Genomic DNA, 18,854 nt, shown 5'->3' on the forward strand with positions numbered 1-18,854 from the left:
GCTTGTGGCATGGGCAGCTTGCATGTCTGGAAAGGCACCATTAATGCAGAGAACTATGTTCAGGTTCTAGAACAACATATGCTCCCATCTAGACGTCATCTCTTTCAGGGAAGACCCTGCATTTTTCAACACGATAATACCAGACCACATTCTGCAGCAATCACAACATCATGGCTACGTAGGAGAAGGATCCGGGTACTGAAATGGCCAGCCTGCAGTCCAGATCTTTCACCTATAGAGAACATTTGGCGCATCATAAAGAGGAAGGTGCGACAAAGAAGGCCCAAGACGATTGAACAGTTAGAGGTCTGTATTAGACATGAATGGGAGAGCATTCCTATTTCTAAACTTGAGAAACTGGTCTCCTCTATCCCCAGACGTCTGTTGAGTGTTGTAAGAAGGGGGGATGCCACACAGTGGTAAAAATGGACTTGTCCCAACTTTTTTGGGATTTGTTGACACCATGAAATTTGGAAACAACAGATTTTTCCCTTAAAACGATACATTCTCTCAGTTTAAACTTTTGATCTGTGATTTGTGTTCTATTCTGAATAAAATATTAGATGTTGGCACCTCCACATCATTGCATTCAGTTTTTATTCACAATTTGTTTAGTGTCCCAACTTTTTTGGAATCCGGTTTGTAATTCAGCCATTGTCAGATATTATCCTGTGTATTTTGCCCCTTTCTGTGTTGACCTTTGTGTTGTTACAAGAGGTCTTGATGAGATCCTGAACCTGAACCTCATGACAATACACTTCTGTTTCATGCTGATTCGACTGAAAGAACTACTGAGTAAATATTCCATAAAAATTATTTTTATCACATGTTAACATATTTACCTACTCTTCTCATCTGAGTTGATTTTGTTTGCTGATCTCGGTGTTTGGGAACTATTTAACCACTTTAAATCTACAAAAGTAAATTAGCATGCAAGCTCAGACAACAACATCTTAAATCAAGCTTCCCAAACTTATTCTGACGAATTCATTGTTCTTGAAAAGAACTGTGAGGCTCTTTTGAACCAGCAGGTGGTGTCCTGAGTAAACAAGAGGCAACATGAATTCAAGTTGTGCACAAATCAGTTATTGATTTATCAATAGAAATCAGGCAGGTTGGAGCAGGAAACCCCTCACATCCTGCAGCACATCTGGTCTGCAGCACTAGCACGAGAAACCACTGCACTGTTATCTGCATGAAGCAAAAGTAGATATTTGTGTTCAATATGTGCATCTTAAATGTTTCTTCAAATTTGACATTTACAGATACCACATTTAATAACCTGTATTATGTCCTTTTGTTGACATATTTATATGCATGATGAGATCAGGAGTCTGGGTTGAGCAGTTATTAGAATGAGTATAAATGATCTGATCCATCTTTTTTTACCATAACTATCACTTTTTTATGTCAATTGTATAGCTTGTGTTCAAGTAGCCAATGTTTAATAAGCATCTGAAGGTAGTTAATGTGACTGATTAGGTCAGAAGAGATGTTGTTAAGGACAATGAGCTGTTCTAGGCCTGAGCAGACGAGCTGTTTATTGTGAGCGGCTTCAAGTGTCTGTGCTGAAGTGTAGGGAGGCTCTTCTCGCTGTGCACCCCACTGACCTAGATTTCAATTGTCTTCTCTCTCAGACAATGGTTTCATGACTAAACACAATATCTGTGTGTCATGTTGTGGAAGTTCTCATTGTGTGAACGAGTTTATGCCAAGCATTGTGTTTTCTTTTTTTTGTTGTTGCACGTAACTCGCTCGAGCAGCCAGTCGTACATCAGCTGGTGCAAGATACAATAAATCACTTCCAGACGATACAATGGATCATTGTGTATTCATGTGTTTCAGAAGCGCTGCTAGTCTTTTATGGAACCCCCTCATGTTTCTGAACAAATGTATACTCCAAATGAATTTAATTAATCCAACCTTATATTTATTTGAATGTGAGACTGCAGCAAAAAAATCTAGTTTATTTTTCGATAACGTCCCAAAAATACTGAAACAAATGTGTTTTTAGTAGCTTTCCTACAATTTTAAAAATAATCTAGATTAAAACGAATATACCAACTGAACTAAGATAAAAATTAAGAAGAAAAGTAAGTTCTAAAATCGACCAATGATCGGACTCACTTCTCCAGTACCCCTGAATAACCTTACCAGGGAGGCTAAGGAGAGTGATGCCCCTGTAATTGGAGCACAACCTCCAGTCCCCCTTTTTGAAGAGGGGAACCACCACCCCAGTCTACCAATCCAGTGGCACTGCCCCCGATGTTCACGCAATATTGCAAAGGCGTGTCAACCAAGACAGACCCACATCATCCAGAGCTTTAAGGAAATCAAGGTGAATCTCATCCACCCCGGGAGCCCTGCTGCCTCGGAGCTTTTTAACTACCTCGGCGACCTCAGCCACCGTTGTGGACAGATCAACCTCAAAGTCCCCCGACTCAGCTTCCTCCATGGAAAACATGCCTCTGGGATTAAGAAGTTCTGAGAAGTATTCTCACCTTTCCACTGTTGCATCCGTGCTTGCTTAGAATGGGAGACTACGACAAAGTGAAGATTCAAAGCAATCTGCTGGCTCCCTATATAAATAATGTTATTAACTGACTTTTTATGTGTGAATGTTTCTGTGCAGTCCATAGACAACTTCTGTTGTGATTTGGTGCTATAAACTGAATTGAACTGAACTGAATTAGTCCTTCCACCTCCTGACGACATCACTGGTTGAGATCAGCAGCACCACCTTCACTGAACACAGTGATAGTAAAGAGCTGCTTTCCACTCCTCAGCTGCCTGATGGTTTGCCAGAATCTCCTTGGAGCCGACCGAGAGTCTTTATCTAAGGCCTCACCGAACTCCTCTCACATCTGATCTTTGGCCTCAGCAACAGCCAAGGCTGTGGACTGCTTGGTCCTCCGGTACTCCTCGGTAGTCTGCGCGTTGATCAAACCTGAGATACAGTACAGGAGGAACAATGCAGGTTCTGTCCTGGCTGTGGAACACTGGACCAGCTCTTTACACTCACTAAGGTCCTCGAGGGGTCATGGGAGTTTGCCCATCCAGTCTACATGTGTTTGGATGACTTGGAGAAGGCGTTGGACTGTGTTCCTTGTAGGGTGTGCTCTGTGAGTATGGGATTGGGGGCCTGTTGTTACGGGCTGTTCAGCCCCTACAAGCTGTGTGAGAGTTTGTTTCACATTGTCAGTAAGTTGGACCCCTTCAGGGTGGGAGTTGGACTCCATCAGCCCGTTGTCACCAATTCTGTTCATAACTTTTATGGACAGAATTTCTTGGTGCAGCCAGGGGGTGGAGAGGTTCTGGTTCAGTGGTCTCAGGATTCCATCTCTGCTGTTTGCAGATGATGTGGTCCTGTTGGCGTCATCGTGCCGTGATCTTCAGCTCTCACTGGAGCGGTTTGCAGATGAGTGTGAAGCGGCTGGGATGAGAATCAGCACCTCCAAATCTGAGGCCTCAGTCGGCAAACAATGGATTGATCTCTTCAGGTCGAAGATGAGGTTCTGCCTCAAGTGGAGGAGTTCAAGTATCTTGAGGTTGTGTTCACAAGTTCGGGGAAAATGGAGTGTGAGATTGACAGATGGATTGATGCAGCGTCTGCAGTATTGCTGACTCTGCACCGGTCCATTGTAGTGAAGATGTCACGGTCAGCGGCCCCCGCTGCCCCCCCCATCTGCCTAAGCCTCTGCTTTCTCCTTCAAGCTGCAACCAGGAACCAACTGTCACGGTCAGCAGCCCCCGCTGCCCCCCCATCTGCCTAAGCCTCTGCCTTCTCCTTCAAGCTGCAACCAGGAACCAACTGTCACGGTCAGCGGCCCCGCTGCCCCCCCATCTGCCTAAGCCTCTGCCTTCTCCTTCAAGCTGCAACCAGGAACCAACATTTATATCTTCAAACAATCATCCCACAAACTAAATCATTTCCTTCCATTTCTAGGTTCTGTCTCTGTCTGCTCTTTATATTTTTGTTGTTCTGCTCTGTGTGTGATTTTCTGTTTATCTGATTCTGTTATTCTCCACTCACTCCTCAGTCTGCCTCTCCACTCAATCTTTATCATTCACACCTGTCCCTCATCAGCCACCTGCCCATGTGCTCTCGTTACTCACTCTCCCTCTGTCTCATAAAAAGCCTGTCTCTCCTTCACTTTTTGTCCGGTGATTGTTCTGTGTTTACAGACATCTCAGTCCTCTTCTGTCTTGTCTGTTTCTTGTCCACCTGATCATCTGCTCTGCCTTGTTCCTGATCCTGTTGCCCAAGTAAGTTTTGCTGCACCGACAGCTTTTTGTTTTGTTATTGAAATAAATTGTTTTTGTTTTTGAACTCCTGCCTCGCTCGCCTCTCTGCATTTGGGTTCCAACACTGAGGATCGTGACAGAAGAGGGAGCTGAACTGTAAGGAAAAGCTCTGTTTACTGGTCAGTCTATGTTCCTACCCTCACTTATGGTCATGAACTCTGGGTAGTGACCGAAAGAACGAGAACGAGGACACAGGTGGTTGAAATGAGTTTCCTCCGCAGGGTAGCTGAAAAGTTCAGTTATCCGAGAGAGACTTGGAGTAGAACCTCTGCTCTTCCACATCGAGAAGAGCCGGTTGAGATGGTTCAGGCATCTGGTAAGGATGCTTACTGCGTGTCTCCCTAGGGAGGTGCTTCAGGGATGTCCAATTTGGAGGAGACCCTGGGGCAGACACGCTGGAGAGACTATGTCTCATTGATGACCTGAACACCTTGGAGTCCTCCCAGAAGAGCTGGAAGAGGTGGATGTGGAAAGAGCTGTCTGGTCCTCCCTGCTCTAGCTGCTGCCACTGATATCTGACTTCGGAACAAGCGGAAGATGATGGATGGATGGATTAAATTATTTATTTATTTATTTAGATCCTTCCAGCTTCATTGTAAAACTGATGGCTAGATATTGCTGTTATACATCTACGCATCCAAGATGAATTTCTCAAAGTCTGTAATTTAGATTTTTTTTAGAGAGCAAATGTTTTCTTGACGGGCAGCACGGTGGCGCAACTGGTAGAGCTGCTGCTTCTCAGCGAGCAGGTCCTTGGTCAAACCCCGGTCCAGGGGCCTTTCTGGGTGGAGTTTGCATGTTCTCTCCATGCATGCGTGGGTTTTCTCCAGGTACTCCGGTTTCCTCCCATAGACCAAAAACATGCATGTTAGGCTGATTGGTAACTAAATTGTCCCTAGGTGTGAGTGAGAAAGTGAATGGTTGTTTGTCTCTATGTGTCCCTGTGACGGACTTGCGACCTGTCCAGGGTGTACCCCGCCCCTCACACAGTGATTGCTGGACATGGGCACCGGCGACCCCCGTGACCTAAAATGGAATAAGCGGGTAAAGATAATGGATGGATGGATGGATGGATGTTTTTTTGACCATTTTTGCTGTCTACAAATGCTAAACGATGCCTTACACTTCAAAGTAGATTTTTATTCCAGTTCAAAATACTATTTAGAGAAGTTTGAAATGTTTTTATTTATAAAGAACTTTAAAACAACAAAGGATGCACCAAAAGACTTTACAGCAAAAATGGCTACACGGCAAATAACAGTACAAATAATCATGTGGTAGATTTTCTTAAATAAAGGTGGAGGCAAGGATTTAACGAGCTGATTGTCTTTTGAAGCATTTTATTTAAAGAAAAAAGAAATAAAGACATAAACTAAATAAAAAATAATGAAGAATAACAATTGCAGACCACATGAAATCGAGAGTTCATAAGTCTGAGGAAGTTGCAGCCCCCTGACATACAAAACTTCTGAAAGGCCTCGAACCCATGAGGCAGCCAGGTTCAAGGGACCCTCGGATCAAAAGTATGCATGTATCTCAGAGCTGATGCCTGGAGCTTGCTCTAATACCCAGAATAAAAAGTCATAATGATAATGAATCCCAGTAGCCTGAAGAGAACATTCACATTTTCCAGAAATCATAAAACAGTTTGGTACACAAGAACTGCTCTTTTGTAAGCACCTCTAACAAAATGACCTTTAAAACACAGATAGACTTTATCATGGGTAAAGGTAACATTTACTACAAAAATAGAAATGAACAAAGACAAATGGGAAAAATCATTGAAATAAAACACAATAAAAGTACAGAAAATAAATGGGGTTGTCAAGTTTCTCTTGAGTTGAGTTGCAGGGAGTGACGGTCGGTCGTTAAGTGCACTTTAAAGTTTTCTAAAGTCTGAGCAGACCTCATGGAGAAATCACTGTGTTCCATAAAACAGGAGCAGCAGCTGCAAAATGTATCACCATGATCCCTTTCAAGTTCAGATTGTGTAACATCTAGACGCATCTATCCTTGAAATAAGATGGAGTCAAACCAAGAACAGTCTTAAACTCTATTCAGTGTTGCCATGTGCTCCAAGCCAGTTATTAACAAGGTACCACTTATAATGAATATTGTTTAGAAAACACAGCTCATGATCTGACCTGTTAATAAAGAAAAACTATTAGAGTCTATAACTGAAGATCTACGGGCAAAAACAAGTGTCACTCATGTTTTCTTTATGTTATCTAAATGTTCTTTTCCATCAGTGTTCAAATGAATACTGTGCATGATGACAGGGTAAGTGAGTGCCCCTCCAGCAGTGTGTAAGAGTGACAACAAAGTAAAGCAGATCATCACAGATGTACACGGAGATGGGCTGGCAGAGGAAAAAAGAGTCGCTCCGTGCTTTGATGGGTACATGAAGAAAGAGTGAGCAGAAGGCAAACTAATCAAAAGAACATCAAAGGCTAAACGGATTGAAAGGAGGAGAGAATAAAAGAGTGCCGCTCGTTTGTCCCACGCCGTTCCTGCTCCGCTCTGCCTGAGCCTGCTCTCTGATCTGGATGCATTGTCCCATGAAATGAGGGCTGGGTGGGGGCACAACAAAACTTACACACGTCCGAAAACTAAGAACCATCATTCTGATGTTTAGCTTGTGAATCTTCAACTTCCTAAACCAAAACGATCACACTGCCTGTCCATCTAAATCATATAAATGCTCATGTGGCAAAACAGTCAAATAATTTAAACCTGGAAAAACAAGTGGCTGATCTTTAATGAATAAGACAAATTATCTGTGTTGCCACAGTGAGAAGGTGATTATTCCAGCACAGGGTGGCTTTTATTGATAAAACAACGTCTTAGAATTTATTTTGAACTGTCCAACAAAGTTCAGTCAGGTCATCTGGACAGTTTTTTTATTTGCTGAGACGTTTCGTCCATCATCCAAAGGACTTCATCAGTCCGAGGAGCCACAAACAAACTGTGTCCCACAAGCAGCACACTCCCATAGTGGAAAAAAAAAACAGTTTGCTGGTGATAAGATGGTTTCTGGGGCTCGCCCTCTCCCCCGTCAACTCATCTGAGACAGCCGTAGCCAAAGTGGTTCAAAACAACAAAGTTCATGTTCAATAATCCAGGAAAAAAATCCAACAAAGTTCACTCAGGTCATCTGGACGGTTTCTTTTTGTGTGTGTTTGTGACTCAGACTGACAAAAAAAAAAAACAGAAACCGTCCAGATGACCTGACTGAACTTTGTTGGATTTTTTACCTGGGATTTTTGATCATGAACTTTGATGTTTTGGACAATGTTTTTCCTATTTCCATCCCGACTCTTAATTACTGCCAGCAGCCTGCAAATATACAAAAGTTATATTTGGAGCTATCACATTCCATGTATTCATCTTGGCATTTTTATGAGAAGAAATTATGAAATTTGAGCTTTTTGGGGGGGGGGGGGTATCTCATAAGATTGTAAAATACTACATGATCGCACCATTTGTTAATGCTTGGAGTGTGAGTTTTGAATGACTCTCAGCTCCAAAACACACTAATTTATAGTTCAATATCTGTAGAAGTCACAAAGCTATAATCATTGTTGTGTTGGCTAACGTCAATTTGCTGTGGCTGCCATCTTGAATCGGGTTGACTCCAAAAGTTTTTCAATCATTCATCTAGTAACTCTTTAGAGATATTTTAATATTATTTATTTATTGCATTATTATATATGTTATATATTTAATCCTTTCACCTTTGCCTTCAGTGCCGGATGTTTCTGGTCCATGTTGTAATCACACAACACGTCTGGTGTCTTCTTTTCACTCCCTAAGGTTGTTCAGTTTGAGCTTGTTGTGAGCTGATTTTAGGTGTAAGTTTTTAAAACAAGACTATTCCACACCGCAAGGAATGGAAAAGACGGGGGTGGATTACAATTGTTAGCTATAACAAAATTAAATTTTGTGAAATCCGAGGACAGATTTCCTTTCCATCATACCCATAAGAAATAATTAGCTGTCAATAACTTCAGTTTATAAATCTCAGTTTAAGCAAAGCTGATGAGACAAAAATCAGTTATGGGTCTTTTTTTTCGTCCTAACTCCATGTTGATGAGCAGTGTGTTACTATACCTTTATGTAACAACAACAGAGTTCAGCAGAGAAAGACAAAAGTGATGTGAACTGACAATATTTTAATGGGGGCGACAAAAGACTGTAAGTGATCAATGGACGCGGCAACCAAGTGATGCCCGGGGGACGCCTTTGATGTGGGGATGCTCAGAGGGACGCCAGGGGACAATGCCCTCTTTGAGGGCCACGAATGGCAGACACTTCCCTGTCCCCCACTCCTGCTCTCTCACACTCACCCCCCCCCCCCCCCCCGCTCACACTGTGACTCTTCAGATGTCGACTGACTCTCACTGCACATACCTCAGTGCCACATCAAATATCCGTAGCTGCAGAACTTTCTCCTTCTTCCTCTCACACTAATTAATTCAAACGACACCCCCTTCACTGCCGCCCAGCCAATCCCTCTGCTCACCCCCCCTCACCCCCGTCTCTTTTCATAGAACCAAACTTCTTTGTGATGTCCGGCCTTGGCAAGTTGCGCCCGATTTGCTGTCACAGTCTTAATGAATTCATCTGTTTGTGTATTGGCCATGGGAGCATCTCTCCCTCCCTTCCCTATTCTCGTCCCCCCCTCCCTCTTTTTGGTGCTCCCTTAGGGACTCTATATATACCAGGGACCACTTCAGGCGTCTATTGTTCCTCTGTGCACCTTACAGACAGATGCTCTGCAGTGTGGGGGAGAGCCCAGAGAGCCGGGAGGAGGGAGAGAGCCTCCACACGATAAGGACGAGGAAACTTTACAACTCTTCTCTGCATCCTCTTCAATTTTCTTGTAGTGCCCCATCTGAGTAAAGACCCCTCCCTCCCATCTGGGAGGGGGTCTGATGTTTTGATACCATGATGCTGCTGCTGATATCACTGCTGTTCGTAGAGCTGGACTGTTTGCTCGGTGCCCCGACAGGTAGAGAGCTCTACAGGATGCCTCAGAGCACCCTCAAAGGTAACGTTCTCTAAACTTACAAAAAGTTTTCATTCATTCAGTGCTGAACGGAAGCGTTGCACCATCCCTGATGTATCCTCACTTTGCTTTTTGTGATATTTTTAAAGTCGTTTTGATAGAAAGTTTAAAAGTTATTTTAGACTTTAGCTGATTTTATTTTTTTTTTTTTGTACTTCTTTTAAGTCCAGTGTTTGTGCTTGGCCAAGACAGCATATTGTGTAGCTGTTTTAATTAAGAGTATAAACAGAAAACTGGACAAGTAGAGGGCAAAAGTAGAAGTAGTGTGCCTAAAATATTAACTATTATACAACAGATAAACCTGAATGTCATGACGCTAGAAAAACATCAAATCCAGCCAAAGACTGCACACTTGAGTGGTGCATCATCCTTCAGTTGTTGTGTCAAGTTTTCAGCCAATAGCTCATTGTTTACACACATTTATACACACATTCTCCTATACTGAGAGCTTTTTATGACGGTCAGTGTTGGATAAATTAATTACCCTTTCATCAGCTTATTAATCAAAGAAGCCACATATGTTAGGGGAATGTATGTAAAGGTCATGGATGTTATCACTAATGTTAAATTAATGTAGTGTGTGAGGTCAAGAGAGTGTTTTTGTCTACTCAGAGAGGATCCTGATAACTGATAACTTCTGACACCTTTAAAGCCTGTAAGCCTTGACCTCTCTCTGTTTGATTAGCATAGACGCTTCTTTATACTGTCTGAGGGAAGACCTGTACGACGGGAGCTTCATGTAACATCTGTGTAAGCCTGTGTTTGAACTCTGCTCCCCTTGCAAGTGGTAAACTGTGTTGAAAAATCTTCTTGTATCCTCATTGTGGCTTCTTTGATTAATGAGCGGATGAAAGGGTAATTAATTTATCCAACAGTCAAAATTTGATGTATATGGTATTTTTTTATATATATTAAACTAAAAACATTGGAACAAATTGTGTTTTGTATCAGTGCACATCTATTCCTGTAGTTTAGGAGAGGGTTTTTTTTCAAGTTTTTGCCTGAATTTTTTAACAAAAAAAATCATCCCACTAACATTGGTCAGGTGCTAGGTTTAGATTGAGTATAAAAAAACAGACAAATTAAAAAAAATAAATAAATAATAATAATAATTATTATTATTATATATATATATATATATATATATATACAGAAAGTCTGAAAACGTGATTTAAAAATGTACAAAGTTTTTTTCTTTGAAAGCAAATGATAAAGAAAAATAGATGGCTTAAGAATTTTATACAGGACTGTATTCCACTAAGTACAATAAAATAAGTAGCAGTTGCAAGTATTTGCCAAAAAGTATGAGTGAATCTAATTTACACATCCGCATGTCAGAAAAATTAGTTTCCCACATTAAAAAGGTTTTTATTACCATCGTCACTGGCAAATAATATTTGTGTTTAGTCAATTTTAGATATAACCATTTAAATACCATTATTACTGTTGTAACATTTTAAACATTGACTTCATTTTGTAAAACAAAGTATTTGATGAAACTATCTAAAGAGTATCACGTGTCCCATAATGCACAGATACTAAAAATAAAAAGGTTGTATGCGGTATAGATAGGACCAATGTCAGTAATTGCTTAACTGCTATAACGCACTGTATTTCAAACAAATTATTGACTTCCAACACGTTTCTCTATTAGTTTTATTCAAAGCAGTACTTATTGTAGAAAAACATGTTAAAACTTGCCATAAAGCTCAACGAATTGTTTTAGCAGAAAAGTTTCCAGTCGGACTGCCAGCCGGTGCCCTCAGAGTGGGTTCCTAACCCACCAGCCTCTGCCCACCCAGCCTGTATTTCTAATTAAATCTTCAATCGGTATTGTTATACAGTAGTTAGTGGCCTATCCTGTGATGTGGTGCAGCACAGAGGAGCGGGGGCTGCAGGGTCGGCGGCACGATTGAAGCGTGTCTGTACTCACCATCACACTGAGCGTGAGCGCCCTAAAGTGCAGCCAATGAGCTCCAGCAGCTCGAGGAAAGAGGGTCCACTCACACACACTGATTCATGTTAACACTCACAGTGTTCCCACAGCAATCCACCATGTCCCACATGATGGCCTGCATGCATGTGTTTTTACAAATCCTCCGGCCAGTCTTTCTTTCAGTTTTGTGAATCTGTGTCATGAAATCTTTATACTTTTAATGAGTGGGTTTAGTTCATGCAAACTAAATGTTCTCAGATAACAATCAGAATCAGAATCAGAATGAGCTTTATTATCATTGCACCGAGACACAACAAGAACATGTACGTACAGCCATCCGAAAGATGGACGGAGTGCACGAAGCTGCTGCTATAAAGCGCGGCCTTCTTATTCTTATTCAGAATACTTTATTTTTTAGCTAGAAAAAGGGACAAAGCCATGAAGAAAGAGTAGTGGCATTACAAAAAGATCTCTTCACACCTTGTCCTTACAGGGCAAGATTTAAGACATCAAAAAAAAATCCTGCCAGCTAAAGTACATTCATGAACATGTACATATGCATTTACAAATGAGGCGGCCCATGAAGCACTAGATAGTCCATTGTCCTAATCAGATGATGGTCAGCCGGCATAGTTCTAATAAGACTCCACAGAAAGGGGGGGAGGGGGTTGTGATAAACAAAGTTTTTCCTTAGTTTACACATTTCCCAGAAGAAATTGATAAGTCAGCCAAGGCCAGCTGGGGAGAGATTCAGATAACCACAATTGTTGATTTATTCAGGCACACTATTTTCCGTCAGCCTTGAGCCTGTACTGTACCTGTTCCTAGGTCCGAAATGGCCAGCTTAGGGTGCATTCCACTGGTCCATGCTTACGAGCCTCTTCAAGATGGTGTTTTCGTGCTGACGAGCCCCAAAGCCGCAGGTGGCATGCTATTCAAATCACTTCCAACTTATGGTTTCGCTCATAAATCAGCTGATTTTGAGTTCTCCAGCACAAACCAAACCTTCACATAGGCAGCAATCTGTCGAGGTCCAAATTAGCCGCGGCCGTCTTCTTTGTATGTTGATAAACCAGGATCCAGACTATTCCAAACACAGGAAACCTGTTATCATAAATACAATTATCGACAATTCCAGCATCCTCGGTCGATAGCAGAGGCAGACATCCCCCTCAGAGATATATCCAGCTGCACGTCTTGTTCGAGCAGACGAGGGTTCTCCAGGACCCTATCGCTTTGTTGAAAGAATTTGTAATATACGTCGAAAGTCCAGATGGTCAGATCCAAAACAGTAGTTTCCATTTCGGGAGATGTGTAAAAATAATAGGAGCTGCTCCGACGCACAGACAGAGAGCAAAAAAAAAAGGCAGGAGGAAAACAGGGAGCGGGAAGGAACGCGTGCGTCTCGTTAGAGAGCTATCATTCATCCATTATCTTTAACCCGCTTCTTCCATTTTGGGTCACAGGGGTCGTCGGTGCCCATGTCCAGCAATCACTGTGCGAGGGGCGGGGTACACCTTGGACAGGTCGCAAGTCCATCACAGGGCCTCGTTAGAGAGGTAGTGAAAAAAACTACAACAACAACAATAAACAAAAGTGCTTAATTTGTGACTAAGACCATTTGACTATGTGTAATGGAGACATAATCTTTTTTTTCAGTTCTGGATATTGCTGTGTTTATTTATTGTTCTCTACATTCTGTGACACGCAGATGATTGTTGATGGATTCTAGTTTTGTAAAACAACTTTTTCTTGTCCTTTCCTGAAGCTCTGTCTGACCAGGGCACAGTAGTTCTGGAAGCAGCCATGGCCAGCGCCCTGTCCTCTCTCGAACGTGCATCAGTTGAAAGAAGACGGGCTGAGTCGGGTTGTCAGGGTTGTGTTCCCTGCCTGTTTCAGAACTGTGGACGACTATCAGAACCCTGCTGTAAATACACGTCTTACTCTTAACCAACGGTGCATCACCACTGATCCTTCACTTGTGTGTTTTGACACCCAGATCTTGATTTTGTGTCCAGCAGCATCTCCTTCCAGTGCCTTATCAGAGCCCGGTTGTGATGTGATCACTAAGGCTCAGAGGCTTCAAGACGAGGCAGAGCGGAGCTGGGCTCTGAGTCAGGCCTGTGCATACTATCAGCACCGCTGCCTTCCTGCTGAACTGGACACCGAAAGCTGCGTCAGGATCATGGGGGAGAGCTGCAGCGCTCGTGTCCTCCAGTGCAGCCTGTTTAACACGATGCAGAACCTGGAACCTTCTATACAGACACATGCACAGGGTCAGTGGGTGTGGGTTTTCTTCCTGACTGTCAAGCCAGTGAGAACATATGCTGCTGAAAATGGGATTCTGTGCTTATGTTTAATCATATCTCTGTCTCAGCAGCAGTGTGTGGTCAGAGGTCCTCCACTGTGCGAAATATCACGCAGCCCCGCTCCAGGATTGTGGGGGGTTCTCCTGCTCCTCCAGGTAGCTGGCCCTGGCTGGTGAACCTGCAGCTGGATGGTGGGCTGATGTGTGGGGGGGTTCTAGTGGACAGCTCCTGGGTGGTCACTGCAGCACATTGCTTTGCTGGGTAAGTGTCTCCCAAACTGAACAGCTCGTTCTGTTTGAAAACCATTTCTTTCCCTCACTTTTTCACTCTGCTTCATATTTTCTGTGCAGAGGCCGTGGTGAGAGCTACTGGACCGCTGTAGTAGGCGAGTTTGACATCACCAAAACTGATCCAGACGAGCAGGTTCTCAAAGTGAATCGCATCATCCCTCATCCTAAGGTAAATATATATGTGCACATATAAAGAATGAAACACCACAGTCCAGTCACTCACTGTTCATTTAAGCAACAAATCGTTGTATCGATTTTCTGCAGTTCAACCCAAAAACATTTAACAACGACATCGCCCTGGTGGAGCTGACGTCCCCGGTGGTCCTGTCTCAACACATCACCCCCGTGTGTCTCCCCTCTGCCATGGAGCTCCCAACAGGGAGTCCATGTTTGGTGGCAGGATGGGGGTCCCTGTATGAAGGTGAATAGAATAAATATTTTTGTTTGTCATCAGTTCACAACTGATAGTGTTTTAGCCACTGTATTTTTTAAACTATAAGGTGCATTAAGCGAAACAAAACAGATAAGTCAAACTTTATTCAGCTCATTCACAATAAGCACATAAAATCAGTTGGAGTTCAGTAAACACAACCAGAATTCATACATAAGGCACAATGGATTATAAGGCTCACTGTCGATTTTTGAGAAAAATTAAAGGATTTTAAGTGCACCTTATAGTACAAAAAATACGGTAATCTAAAACAGTTCAGCTTCCTCTCACTGAAACTATTGATTAATTTTCATCATTATGTATTTATTTTTTTATATATTGGATCTTGTTTAAACGAATACATCTGAATCGGTATCTGAACAAGTTTTTCCTTCGCAGACGGTCCTTCGGCTGATGTGGTGATGGAGGCGAAGGTTCCCCTGCTGCCTCAGAGCACCTGTAAGAGCACTCTTGGCAAAGAGATGGTCACCAACACGATGCTTTGTGCCGGTTATCTCTCTGGAGGCATAGACTCCTGTCAGGTGAGCAACGCTGCATCTTATTTTAAAGAAGCTCATACAGTTTTTGAAAAAGAAAAAAGTCACTCACTGGTAATTAAAAATCACCAGTTTTGTGTGGAGAGCAGTAATTTGTTCATCTTTTGGCCATTTTTATCATCTGTAGGGGGATTCTGGAGGCCCTCTGATCTATCAGGACCAATTTTCCGGTCGTTTTCAGCTCCATGGCATCACCTCCTGGGGAGATGGCTGCGGAGAAAAGGGCAAGCCTGGAGTGTACACCAGAGTGTCTGCATTCACTGACTGGATCCAGGCTGAGATGCAGAGTGAGTTTCAAACAACCACACCTTTTCTGTGATTTGTCTTAAAGTATCTGTGCTGATTTGCAGCGTGAAGTACCGTTCGTTCATCACTAATCACTCTGTTCAGAATCATCAGGCAGCAGGGAGCCAACGTGTCCCGAGCTTCTAAAGACGACTGAAATGACAGAGGAGGAGCAGAGGTCAGAGTTTCACTCTCTCTGTCGTTTCTATACCCTGACCTGTCCGCCTGGTCACTCTGACAGCGCCTGCAGCCAGCTGGCTGAAGATAAATGCTCCACCCGCTTCAAGAAATGCCGTGAGTGCTCCTTTTCAAACGTCCAGTTCAATGAATGCAGAATGTTGTCACCGTTGGGCTGAACTCTTGTAACACCAAAAGCGTAACTTTTCAGCCAGTGAACAAAAGGTTTTTCTTTTTATTTAAATTATACAATCACAACTTTACAAGTTCTGTGTGGCATTAAAGACACAGACAGATGTGATGGATAACCAACACAAGTGATTTATGTAAAAGCATACAAATTATAAATAAGTTCATGAATTTATTTTTTATTTTTGTCCACAAAATACATCATTGTGTAAAATGCTTAGATACGTGTGAAGAAGTGCTGTGGAGTAAAAATCCTTTTACAAAGATGAACTTTGATTATTTTAATTAACAAAGATCGAAATGATCGAACAGAAAAGAGAGGATTTCAATCAGTTCAGTATTTATTATGATCGTCTTCTGTCTTCGTTTCAGTATTGATGCTTCTGATGACACTTGCACAATGTCAGAGATGTAGTAGAACCATAGTCAGCCATGATGGTGAACTCAGTTGCAACAACCAGGTGGTGAGAGTCATGATTTAGATACAGTCAAAAACTAAAACAGAAACAGCTAGGAGGGTTAAAGCTGGGTAAAAAAAAAAACCGTCCAAACTCTGCTACAAAGATGAGGTTGAAGGAAACAGCTTCAGGTCACAAATAAACAACACCAAGACTGACCGGTCTCTATTACGGTACACACGCGCACAAAAAAAACTTTTTTCTAGGCAAAGATTTTAAAGCAGACTATTGAACTGATCAGTTAATCCAAAAACCTTGAAAATCCAATCAACTGGACTTGCATTCTGAAGCAGCTTCAGAATACAAGTCCAGTTGGTTGGATTTTCTGTGATGTGTAACTAGAAATGGTCTTCATGAAAGAACTGTGAACAACATGCTAAACCTCAAGTAATTTAACTATTCAGGAAGATGAAACTTTATCTATGAGCAGGAGAGGAGAACAATAATGAGGGTGTGTAGGCAACAGCAAAGCATGGTGGAGGTTTTTGTTTGCATTCTGCAAAGTGAAATTGTGGATTTGGTGAATATTAATGTTGTCCTCAATGTGAAGAAATATAAACATCATGCAGTACCAGCAGAGGTGGCTGACTGGCCCCAAATTTATTCTGCAGCAGGACAACCCTAAATATACAGCCAATACCATCAAGAACCAGAGTCCTGATCTAAACATCAGTAACACAATAATTGAAAATAAAATAAACTATTAGAAATCATACTTTTGAAAGCATTTCTTGACACTTATATAAATTATTTTGTTTTGTTTGTCGGCTCAAGTTGAAGTTTGTCGTAAATGTTGAGTTTGGGTTCTCTGCCTGTCGTGCAGAGCTGCATGCATTCCTGCAGACGCTGTTGGACTTGCTCCAGAGAGCTGAGGACTACATCAGGGACAGAGTGGACTTGGCCTTCTTCACCCAGACTCTCCCGCAGCTTGTAGAGAACATCTACAGTTCAGCTTTCACTCACAGCAGAGACAGGAGGGATGTCAAGCTGAACCACGGTCTCTCCCAGATCGACAAAGGTACAAAAACAGCTGATTCTCTCATCACAGTACAAACAATAATGCTCATCTATTGAGATTTAGTGCAGCACAGTATTAATACATGATGCATATTTTGTCAGGAGTTCCATTGCTTGCAGAACAGCTAGATGGAGCTGTGACTCCTGCAGAACAGGGACTCCCGCCAGCTTTATTCAGAGACGTCGGACCCTCTGTGAATGACTGGGAGGAATACCTGAGAGACATGGCTGATGATATGGATAAACAACACGAGGCTGGATCGACAGACATCTCCAGAACAAAACAGAATGAGGAAAACCTCTTTTTGCAGGTACAGAACATATTGAATGATAATAATAATATTTTCTAGCATCTCTAGGTTTATTTGGTGTATTTTCTCGCCAGATAATTTGGGGAAACTGCTCATTCTGTTCTGCTTTTGCCCACGTTTGAGTCTTTTTTATTGTGTTTAAGCTGACTTATTAGAGTCTGTTAATTTACACATGTCATCTACAGATACAAGATCCTTCAATACAACGGCTGAAAGGACAGTATCAGACTGTTATTTCAAGTCTTCGCTCCAAACTGGGCTCCAGAACAACTCCTCCTCTTCTTCACGTGGACCCAGTCTACCTTCAGGAAGGATTTCCCATCAAACCCCTATTTTTCCCTTCTTCCACCAGAGCACCAGACCACTCCAGTTCATCATCCTCGTTGCCAAAACCTCTAGAGCACTGGTCACTTCTGATAGCCCTTGTGGAGGAATATCAAAAGTCAAGGTCACACGATGATGCTGTGGCAGAAAATGCACCACAAAGTAACTTCCTGTTCAACACAGATGTTTCTCCTGATACAGAGCGGAGAGCTACATCAGAGGATTTTACATTTGTAGAGAATATGGAAGAAACAGACATAAAATCTACAGCTTTATCCATCCCAGAGGTCATCCAGCATGATGGTCCTCACACAGAAGGCTCGGACTCTGGACATGGACGTCTTCACAGGAAATCCAGGAGCCTTCAAAGGAGACAGACTTCTGCTGCTAAGGGGAAAAGTATGCACCACACCTTGCTCCAACTATTCATTATAAAATAACCAGTGTCATCTTAGTTAGAAGACATTTCTAAAATGAGACTTGTTTGTGTTTCTCTGTAGTTTGTCCTGGACTGAGAGAGGCTTCACAGCAGGTCAGCCAAATCCAAAATGCTTACAGCTGGGTTCTAAACATCCCGAGCAAGAACCTGCGCATGAATTTCCAGGAGGTAAGTGACGAACATGAATCGGGTGGGATTCAATTCCAACACTTTTTGAGTGCACCTCTGTAACTTGATGTTCTCTGGTCCTCAGGTGTTAGTGGATCTAAGCTCCAAGAACGACCGAGGACTTTACCAGGCGCGGTTCAAAGCTGTGGTGGGAGGACGACCTTTGACCTTCTACAGCCTCGTTGGCCTGGAGAACGAATCGTTCTATCGCAGTGTGCCGAGGATTATAGCTTTGGCACTGGACGCTCTCAAGACTTAACTTTGGATTACACGAGAGAGCTCTAAAGAGAAACGATAAAAAATATGGACTGAGAGCCACAAACGTTACTTCTGCTGGTTAAAGCATTATTTTGAGCTCATCGTTGATTCCAATCATGAATGTATATCAGCCACACTTTTATGTGGCTGGGGATGCAAGCCTTGTTTAAATTATACATTTGTACAAAATAAGTTATTGTCTTTTACAAAGGTTGAGCCTGTTGTGAAGCAAACTGTACATTTGGTTTATATTATCTTTATTCTTGAAATATTTATTTGTATAGAGAAATCTGTATTTTTGTAAAGAACAAAATATAAATAAACGATTCTAAA

The sequence above is a fragment of the Nematolebias whitei genome, chromosome 9, assembly GCF_014905685.2.
Source record: "Nematolebias whitei isolate Nwh7 chromosome 9, NemWhi1, whole genome shotgun sequence".
Taxonomy (NCBI): Eukaryota; Metazoa; Chordata; class Actinopteri; order Cyprinodontiformes; family Rivulidae; genus Nematolebias; species Nematolebias whitei.